We start from the raw sequence: 11186 nt of genomic DNA on the forward strand, positions 1-11186 counted from the left end.
ACGAAGTTTATACGCGCCATTTCGAACCCCACCGAAATCGCGAGAACCAGCTCCCAGACTTTAACATATCCGCAAATCGATCTGCTGCCGATTAGTCTAATAAATGGTGCCGATATTGCAAGAACGTGGGGCATGAATAATGTAGAAAGCGCGAATATAATAATTCCCAGATTAACCAGGGAAACTCCGAGAACCCCTCGAGAACGGCGGACGAGCCTCAGGTAGGAAGGATTCAGGAAAATCACCCGGTGCGCGCGATCGATCTTCAGTCAGACGATATCATAAACGACGCATCGCAATCTTAAATCCTCGCGATTTCTCTCACGTATTAATTATTGTTATTTCTGCCGACGGTCTGTCACGGACGACAGAATTTATGATCGATACAGGCGCCGAAACTTAATAAAAGTATGAAATTGACATCCCGAAACATGCGTCTAAACGCAGCAGTCAATTAACGGAAATACCTTAATGGAATAACCGACGGAAATATAAAAACTCTCGGATCCATCGATAAGATTCATGGGGCACGTCATAACCCTGCAAGTCGTAGAAAACGACTTTCCTATTTTTCAAGAAGGGATCCTAGAATCGGATTTCTTGTGCGACGCGACGAGATCATTACTATATCCTTCATTCAACGAAATACCGTAATAATACCCGTTCCGTTGAGGTCTCGTCTCGCTATTCCTGTGCGAATTGTCAATTCAGAATTATCGGAGGGATATGTCCCACAGCTAGAGTTACATGACAACGTGTACCTAGGCAGCGCGTTAATTGCCAATCGCAATGGCCGAGCTCTTATCCACATAGTCAACGCGAACGAGACCGATCAAGAAGTAGAAATTCCTGTGATTCAACTCAAAGAAGTTGAAATCGTCTCTGGCGATCAAACAACGCGTCAATATTTAAAAGGCATGCTTCGGCCTTAGGGCACGAAGAACCGAACGATGTAAAAAACGGTCACATATTCCAAATAGCTCCGGTTTCAGCAAAAAACATCCCTAAGGACAAACACGCGGGACAAGTAAGGCCTTCTTCTGCGACTCGACCACTTAAATAACGAAAAGATGATGCACGTGAATGAATTAATAGACGAGCACAACGATCTTTTCTAACTATCATTCGACACAGTGCGTTGTATGAATGCCATTCGCCATAGAATAAACACCATCGATAACCATCCCGTCCAATATATATTACTAAGTATCCAATCCAATTAATAATAGTTTTAATTTTTCTTCAAGAATATTCTTATTAAAGGTCTTCTTATTCCAGTCTAAATAATGGCAACTTTAATTCTCTGTCAAAAATTATTACTCTTCAAAAAAAAAATTAATGTATCAAATGAAAAATTCAAACCCAGTCGCTATAATTTTAACTAATCAAGTTAAATTCTATCAAATTAAAAAATAAAACACAAATGGTATTGTCTCTTATTATGTACTTAACTCTAATGATATGTATCGTATAAAAGATTTGATATCAACAAAATTGGTGCTAAGTGAAATTCCATGTAATTCGGATACCAAATTATATAAATAATATTAATTTTAATGATATGTATCATTCCTTTAAAAAATTTGATATCAAGAATTAGCGCAAAGTTAAATCCCATTTCTTTATATCATGCCAAATTAAACAAATAATGAATATTAATCTAATGATATGTATCATTTGTATAAAAGAATTGATATCAACAACTGTGGCGCCAAATTAAATTCTACTATCAAAATAAAAAGTAAAACCCAAGTGATATTATTTTTATTATTATTTACTTAATCCAAATGATGGACTATCTTTAATTTTTATGCAATGAAACCAAAGTATATGTATATCTTACTGAAGAATCTTCCTATTCCAATCGAAATGATTTAAATTCCTCTTAAATGAAATTATCATATCACAATTCATTCAAATTTTTCCTTCCAATTAAAATAGCGGTTATTTAACCGCTCAACCTTTCTCCTTCAAGATATTATATTATACAAATCATTATTACAAAATTGCGTTACCTTGCTCAATTTAAGTATTATCACAAAAAATTAAACAGTTAACCCTATAAAATGAAAACATTTAATTTAAATAGAAAAATCTTTCATGTAAAAATACTTGGCGCTGCTAGATCGATTAAGTAATTTAAAGTAATAATAAAAGTAATAAATTTAATCTGAACTTTACACTGAATAAGAATAAAGTTTACTATTCATTTCTTTTTTATAACGTATGTCTTACAAATTTAAATTTATTTATCTTAAACTTAAACTCAATCGCATTCACAATGTTCATCATAATTTACATGACTTTATGCTAAAAATGACATTTTTGCTTCAACGTTGAATAACTCGAAAAAAATCGTACGGAGCTTCGTAAAAAAAAATATTGAAGATAAAGATTTGCTTTTTCGAATAATGTAAATCGCATTTATGTACAATTTTTAGTCCACTTTGTGGAACTCTTCAAATTTTGTAAAAAATTTTGAGATCTGATATACCTTCATTTATGTTTGTGTAACTTTATAAAATATTTATGAGACCGTTTTTTAAAGTAGCGATCTGAAAAGTAGAGATTTTAAGCTGTAAAATGCTTTTTTAAACATCTCAATACGATTTTTGAGGTAGTTATTCTATCTTGAAATTTGCCTATTTTTGCAGAGTAAAACAGATGTTGCGTTAATTTTGTTGGTCAGTGTATATATAGTTATACTTTTATTTAAAATACCGAAAAACATTGTACTAATAAAATACAAAAAATATAAAATTTTATATATAAAAGGAAAATTAATATTAACAAATATACAGGATGCTTCAGAAATAGTTGAACAAACTCTAAGAGCACATTTCTCATTGTAAGGATAAAAAAAATCATATAAATATATGAGTTCGGAAACGCTTCCTCTTCAAGTTGTAAATATTTTTTATTTAAATTGTACGTATTTACGTCGGACAACATGACTCGCTTCGATGTTTCATGAATTGTACTTCTATTCACCTTTTACATTCACCTTCTAAAATAAACAAAGAGTTATTAGAAAGATCTGTATGGAATTGGAATCAGTCTTTATTTAAGCATTTAAGCGTGAAGATAGTATTCATCAACATGGGAGCTTTAACATCGATTTGGCAGATATCCACTACATGTTTGAGCCAGCTAATGGAAACTGCAGAGAAGCTTATCTATTGTTACGTCTCAGAGTGATCCGATCAATCCTCGATTTCGAACCAACCTGAGGCTGTGAGTGAGATAAGAAACTCGATTCCACGTGTCGAACGAGGCCGCGAGCGGGGTTGTCCAATTTACTGATTGTGAACACTGGGTATAGTGATTATCGTAGATTCGGACTCATTCCACGGTTGCTCCTCCGTCGCTCCCAAGAATACGAAGAATCTTTCTAATCTCTGGGGCATTTGGAACAAGCTGCAAAACGTAACCAATATCCGAGCGTACGCGTTGCAAGTTTCGAACATTTGGGATAACCCAAATGAATGTAGTGACGCAAAATCCCGTAATAATTCTCCCTTTCGGAAATTCGTAGCGCGGTGTAACATTCATTGCATTTAATTATTCCGCTCTCTTTATGTTGATGGAACAAGGACGCACAATAACCGCTATCCACGCGACGTACGAGTTAACTGATAGAAGCCGAGCATCGACTGAAGCGCGCGAACGCGGGAATGGAGGGCGCATGCTTCGTGCAATTCATTGACGGCAAAGTTTAGTTGACAAATGCAGAAAAGGCTTTCTTATTTTGAGAGATATTCAGTTGAATGTCCTCTAATGCTTTCAAATGCCAGCCAAAGAGGTGATCAATGCAACAAGGCTTCTGCAGCTCTCTAGATGAATTCAATCGTCCGACTTGCTAGAGCTGCTCTCTCGGACGAACGATTACTTTTCACTAATTTTATAGCAATTATATTATCGAGATTACGCGGTTCAGCGAGAAAATGTGGGGATTCCAAAAGATTCATTCGAATTTGGTTAATTAAATATGTATTTAATATTAATTCACGTGGTACACTAATTAATCGACTAATTAATGGTCTACTAATTAATTTTACACAAAAGTATAATTATTTCTTAACTAAATTGAAGAATTACGACTATAGGAGTTGGAACATATAATTCTAGATTTAGAAGTTAGAACTAACACTCTTAAATTTGGAAATTGAAAACAAAGAAAGAAAAATTATATTCGATCTTGGAATTAGGATTCGCACACAGCGCTTAAAATTAGAGCAGACAAAGGAAGGAGCCGGTGTTTGTGCGCGTGTCCACTCTAGACGATGCACGCTGTTACATTTTTCTCGTGGACGTTCCTAAAAATCCCTTCCATTAACGCTCTGTCGGTTGTAGGTATTGAAGAAAAGAGTCATATACGTCTCTAGAGATTTGGTGCATGTGCTACTTCAAGTCTGTTAAAAAAATAATTACTGGACATATTAAAATTACATATTATGTTACGAACGTGACACCTCCCCCCCCCCTTAAAAATAAAACATCGGAGCATTTACGATGTTATCGGTTGATAAGTCCACAATGTAATTTCCTTAGTCTATGGTGATGTTATTACAATTTATTCGGCAGTGGGTCTTACTTATTACTCGTTTGCAATGATCACTTATTCACTTTCTTTATCGTTTAATAATACACGGTGTTCTTTATAATATATGGGTTCACTCGCACTTTCGACAGTCACCGGGGCTGTGGGGGTAAGGGATTGATCTGGGTTACGCAGAATAGGTTTTGATGAAGGGCCCAGGCGATGGGTATGAGGGCCTCTTCGTCTTGTTGTTTTTTCGAAATGCCCCTTCCTCTAGATTGCACCAGATGAAGCAGTAGGTGTAACAGAGTTCTAAATGTCCCCGAGCAAATATAAGCTCCAATCGTATACCGAGTAGAGTGCGTAGTCATGGATGATTGTGTCAACTATTAATTTTATTAGGCGTATGATGATGAAGATGATAAGTACTCCGGTACTGGCGTATCCAAAAGTTATAAATTCTTGCCATACTCACCTGCTTTCTGCGATCCTTTCCAGGGAGTCGATTTTGTATCTGCAAACAAGAAAATTACGAAGTGAGCAAATTTACTAGATGTTGACCAATGAAATTATTAGTATTCTAGTCTACATTCGCTCACTTTTGTAATTTTCACCTTGTTTCAAGATACAGAATCGATCTCCAGAGATTTTTCATCTCAATAAGTTCAGCATCGTGACACTGCCGGGCGGAATCGTTCTTCCCATCGCTCCCTGAGCTATTGTGTTCAGAGTTGTCGGGTTTTCCACATGATGTGGCAACATGATGTGAGTTCGGAGTCTGTTCAGGTCCTCGGTGATATAAAGGTTCCACTCGTTGCCAAAGAATCCGGGCTTACGTATTTCCAGACTGGATGTGTAAGCGGATAGTGGGTGGGGCCAGACTCTCGGTAGGCTTTGGTTGATTCGGAACCACGTTCTGTGGATTCTATATATCACGGGTAGAAGATCATTGCAGTTCCTTGAAACCGCGTGTCTTGTCAAGATGTGCGACCGTGGGAGTAAGAAGGCTGAGACATTTTTATAGATAACTGGCAGCTCATCATAACAGTCTTCGGTGTAGTTTACACTCGACGAGAACGCACTGTATAATGTGGATGACTTTTCCGGTAGTATCCTGGTGATTTCATTATGCGGAAGGCATCTCGTCCAGGGCTATGCTAGAGGGAGAGAAAGAGAGGGGGGGCGGAGAGGAGAGGAGAGGAGAGGAGAGAGAGAGAGAGAGAGAGAGAGAGAGAGAGAGAGAGAGAGAGAGAGAGAGAGCATTCTGGAGTATTTATTTCTCGAGCGCACACTTCTGTTTCATGTAGAGGTGGTTGAGTTGGTTCTTAATATGTTTTTCTACGTAAACAAATTTCGAGTTTACATAGGAGAATATGTCAAGGTTGTCCACTGAGACACCACCGCGGATTTTAAAAGTCCAAGCTGTGTTTCTAATGTTAGCAGCTTTGTTCGGAACAATTGATATCCGCACAAGTTGAATTCCTTGGTCTTAGTTAGCGCGAAGGTTGTGTCACGTGTTGTTACGGTGTATACGATGGGCATTATCTGGTTCGGTTTCGATGATAATTTGGTGGCGATTTCCTCGTATAATACATCATATTGACTAAACTTGCAGTCTATGGCTATTATTCAATAGGTTTCCGCTCCGTCGATGTCGATGCACATCCTGTTACCGATACGGCACCATGCTCCTGATGGTAAAATCTCATTTGTTGATTGCTTTACCGTAACTTCCAGTGATCGCAGCACTTTAATGAATGCTTGCATTATCACGTCGTCCCATGTGCTGAAGTCGTACTGCGTCCCGTGACAGCGACCGTCTATTCCGGCCAACATTACGCTCCTCTAGTTGGTGACATTGATGTTGAGTCTGTCCAGGGTTCTGGTGGGCAATATCTGATTCAGTTTCATGTACTTTTCTACAATCATCTACTCCGAGCTCATATATATATATTCTTTACGGTCACCGTACCGCTGAGATGTGTGAATGCATACCACAATAATAAATTATACGATCTATCTCCATCCGGCATTGGAGCACACTTAGTTTGTCGTAGTCTGAGGATTTGGATTAATTGAATGTCTTAGACATGTCGGATTCGACATTCTCTAGGTTGCAGCCCCCGATCATCCAGGAGTGATAACGGAGTTTTTTAGCCCGTGACCTCCGCGTAGTCGTAACTTATCAGGCTGAGTGCCGGGAGAGGGGGAGGGAGTGAGAAATAACGAGATGACGAGCGGAACGATGACGATTGCCGGCCGTTCCATCTTGACATGCGCCGTCCATTGGACTGGTATGCCGGTGATTGCTGCCGCATCAGCTGCTTCTGCTAGGTGAGTCTACTATTTAACCGATTCCGGCGTGGACGCCCATGCAAGGCGGACGTGTTTATGTGACGTGTGCGCTTTTGGGATTGTTTTTGCGTGTTTTGCGCGTATCTGCGTTATAGTTTTTTCTTTCTTTGGCTCTTTCCGAGGGCTGGCTTGGTTTCTTTTACTGATGGACATTCACGTATTATCGTACTTTTCCTGATTTTTCAACAATCGCTGCACATGGCGGCGTCCCTCCCCCCCCCCCCCGCATAGAGGCATGGCCTCGGACTCAAGTGGAGGAAGTAATCATAGCTCGCATAGCGTCTCCTTCTCCTTACACTCTCCTACTCTTGTCTATAACCCGCACGAACCTGCAAATTCTATTGCAAGTTTAATGAATTCTAAGATACCGGAAAATCTATCTGACTATATATATCTATCCGAATTATGCTCAAATCTCTAAGTGAAGCAGGCATGGCCGAACCGTGCAATTCGAACTGCGAGGTTACGTCAGCCTCGAAGTATCAAGAGAATATCGCAACAGTGTCATAGTTCACCCATGGACATCGATGAAATAACTAACTCAAGGAAACGTCCCTCTCCCTGACCGGGACGTAAGCCAGGATTCGCCTCTTATTTCCCCTCCGAAAAAATCTTCTGAGATTATTTCCCCATCGTCAAATTCACAGGGATCGCAACAGGGCAAAGACGAGTTTAACAGATCCGCATGCTCGTGATAACCTCAATTCTTCTAACCTTAAGGGGATGCTGGAGTGTCCTGTTTTATCATTAAATTTTAAAAACGCCTTTCTCGTAACTGAGTTTATGGATTGAAAAATCCTTCTCCACAATTAAAGTATCGACAACAACGCAAGTCACCAGCTACATTTGAATACGAAAAACGAAAGAAAATTAAAGACTTACAGTTTTGTTATCGGCTTCTGTAGTCAACACATCACAATATGTATTGCATATAAGAGTTTCAGATCTTGCACGTTCATGAAAAGTAGCTGGCGAATTGCGGAAAACCGAAACGAACAATCTTATGCTTTTAGAAACGCGATAGGAGTTTTAGTATAAGAGAAAGGCGTGTACAAAAATTTCGTTTGTATATTACAAGTGAAATTGACGTGTAGCCATGAAACTGAGCAGTATTTTAGTTCCGCGATATTCCGACAGCGGCGCTGTCATGAAAAGTGCGTCGCTGAACCATAGAAATGATCTGAATTATCGACCTACTCAGGCCCATATCAACCAAAACGTGCTCTGGTCAAAGTTTTTTCTTTTGAGAGGAAAAATAATAAAATAAATATGATATTAGTTATTTCAATTTTGTTGAAATAATTTCTTCCTAAACAAGAAACATACCATATTATTTACATATGAATACAAATGAAGATAATTATTTTAATTACACTGTTCTGTCTTTTACATACATTTTATTTAGTAAATTATTGATGCATATATATAAAATAACATATACATATATATATATATATGTATGTATATGTATGTATGTGTATATATATGTGTATATATATATATATATATATATATATATATATGCATATATAATAGCATACATACATACGCGTGTGCGTATGTATGCGTGTGCGCGCGCGCGCGTGTGTGCGTGTACATATATACAACACATGTTTAAACTTTATTTACTTAATTATTTACACATGCATATATCAAGGTTCTGAATGTGATGTGTTTCGGTTGAGCTTTCTTTCTGCTCGGATGTCGGAACGACAAGCGGCAATCTCGTAACAGACGTAGCATATAAATGAAATTTTCGAATACACTTTGTTCTTATACTAAAGCTCGTAACTCGTTTCTGCAAACATAGTATTGTTCTTTGAGGTTTTCTGTAAATCGCCAGCTACTTATGCAAGGTCTGAAATTATTGTATACAGCACATTTTTGACTCGGATGTCGAGTCTTAGTAAGAAGCGCCATTCCTCCTATCGGTCGCGCACAAACGAAGTAGTATTACTATTCAACTATAGAAATGGATTGAACCATTGTAAATAAATCAGCAATATATTATCAGCCGGAAACGCCATAATAATATATTTTTGTATATATAGAAATATATATCAAGATCATTGTTTAGAGAAGGAATCATGCGTTCTTGATGTATCGATGATGATGCCAGAATCGATAGAAATCACATTCTTGAATTGCAGAACGAATTATTGAAACAGAAGTACGACAGAGTGAGACAGAGAAAAAACAAAAAAGGATAGAAACTCCGATTGTAATCGGTGAGACTTCGCATGCCGACGAGCTGGGCTCGTCGAACGAAACAGCGAGTCTATCCTTCAGAGTCTCTCTCTCTCTCTCTCTCTCTCTCTCTCTCCCTCTCCTCTCCTCTCCTCTCCTCTCCTCTCCTCTCCTCTCCTCTCCTCTCCTCTCCACCCCCCCCCATCTCTCTACGGTCGCTTGTTTCTAGCGACCGAAAATGCTTTCTGGAAAATTTCGGCCGCTCAATGTGTATAATTAAGAGGAGAAGGAACATTATAGATAAAATATAAGTTTTAATAAATTATGCTAATCCTATATCCCTCCAATTTATGTATAATAGCAAAAATAATTTCAAAACACGAATTTACGGGATATTTCTATGCTTTTCCATGAGCCTTATATACCACGTTCATAGAAAAGATTTGCAAGACCTCGGCGTGGTCTCACGCGTAAGATGCGAGATCTGAATGTTAGAGATCTCATGATCAATTCCTTTTTTCTTTTTTCATAATTTTTTTTTTTAAATAAGTGATTGAAGACATTGTTAACAAACATATATTACAGGCTAAATATATTTTTATTTAATTATTGAAATTATATGTGTATTTCTAAACGTTTCAATTTACCTTTAGAAAAAATCAAAAAAAAAATTATGTTTCTGTAATAATGTAACGTCGATCAGTACTTTCTGTGAAATGTTTTTTTTATAATTATCATCCGAAAGAAAATTCTGATAATCAATCAAATCGCAAAAGTGCGATTAATATAATTATAAGGATGATTAATATAATTATAAGGATTATGTCAATATAATTTTATAATTAACAAATCAAAAAGCCTTTATATGTGCCTTTATATGCAACATACAAATAATTTTTTATTTATCTATTAAAGTGATTCGGTATTCTTCCTATAGTTATTGGAATACATATTAAATTTTGGGTCGACTTTTGAGGCATTGCCTTCTTTCCCCCCGCCGCCGCCGCTCAATGCTCGACGGCTGAGCTGCACCGGATCGAGAGCGGATGTGTATTTCAGGAGCGTTGCACTAAGAAATATGCTCCGTATCTTCTAGCAAATTATCAATCCTTTACTTTCCTTAGTCTTCTGTGATGTCTTCTTTATTCAACATGCCTTCTTTATTCACATGTTGAATAAAGAAGACATCACGGAGTTATTGAAGTTGAATCATGCCAGTTTAAAATTACGCATCTCGTTCTGTATCGACTCTTATTAGTCTTAAATTGATATTATCAGTATTCTATATTAAAAGATATTACATTTTGTGGCACATAAGCGTGGTCAGTAGCTCTTTGAAAGAAAACCGAATGTATCAATGTAATGTATAAAAATAATAAAGTAAATATTTTAAAAGTACATAATATTTAGTAAAATGTATATACTTATTAATATGATGTTCAATCACTATTATTAAGAAAATAACAATTATGTAAGAAAGAAAATATTTTTATAATAATTTTCATGCTAAAATGTTGTCATGATAATTTTCATGTTGGAAGGTATGATAGCAGCATGTTTCTTATACTGTGACGCTCCTGAGATGCATGTCCGCACGCGATCCAGCGGTTCAGCCGTCGACTGTTGAGCGGTTGTAAAGGAAAAATAGGCAGCACCTCAGAAATTGGCTCGAAATGTGTAACTAGTTCTGAGCACACTAAAGTACACATATAATTTCTATAATTTTATAAAAATATATTAGGTGTTGGAATTAATTCGTAGCGTTTTTTAATGAAAGAATGTTATTTATTTTACATGAGCATTAAAAAATACATTAATGAAAGTACTTCCCATCACTTGTAAAACGCTACGAATTAATTCCAACACCTAATATTTGGAGTAATATGTTGTCATTAATAACGTTATTTATTTAAAAAAAAAATTTAAAAAAAAAGGAAAAAGCAGGATTGAACATAGGATCCTCAACATTCTGATCTCGCACCTATCGCCCGAGACCACGCTGAGTTTTTACAAATCGCCTCTATGAACGTGGTACATAAAATACACGGAAAATCGTAAACTATATCTCGTTAACTATCACGTTTTGAAATCATTTTTGCTATTA

General features: G+C 36.9%; 1 protein-coding gene and 1 pseudogene across 1 annotated transcript in view; both read right to left on the reverse strand.

Annotated features, from left to right (window-relative positions):
• The window catches only part of LOC105148537 (uncharacterized), a 96834-nt gene that overhangs the window by 63281 nt on the left and 22367 nt on the right, over positions 1 to 11186 (reverse strand). The window lies entirely within an intron of this gene.
• On the reverse strand, positions 4596 to 6376 carry LOC147909451 (uncharacterized; annotated as a pseudogene).

This window comes from Acromyrmex echinatior, chromosome 6, assembly GCF_024713525.1.
Source record: "Acromyrmex echinatior isolate Ae372 chromosome 6, ASM2471352v2, whole genome shotgun sequence".
Taxonomy (NCBI): domain Eukaryota; kingdom Metazoa; phylum Arthropoda; class Insecta; order Hymenoptera; family Formicidae; genus Acromyrmex; species Acromyrmex echinatior.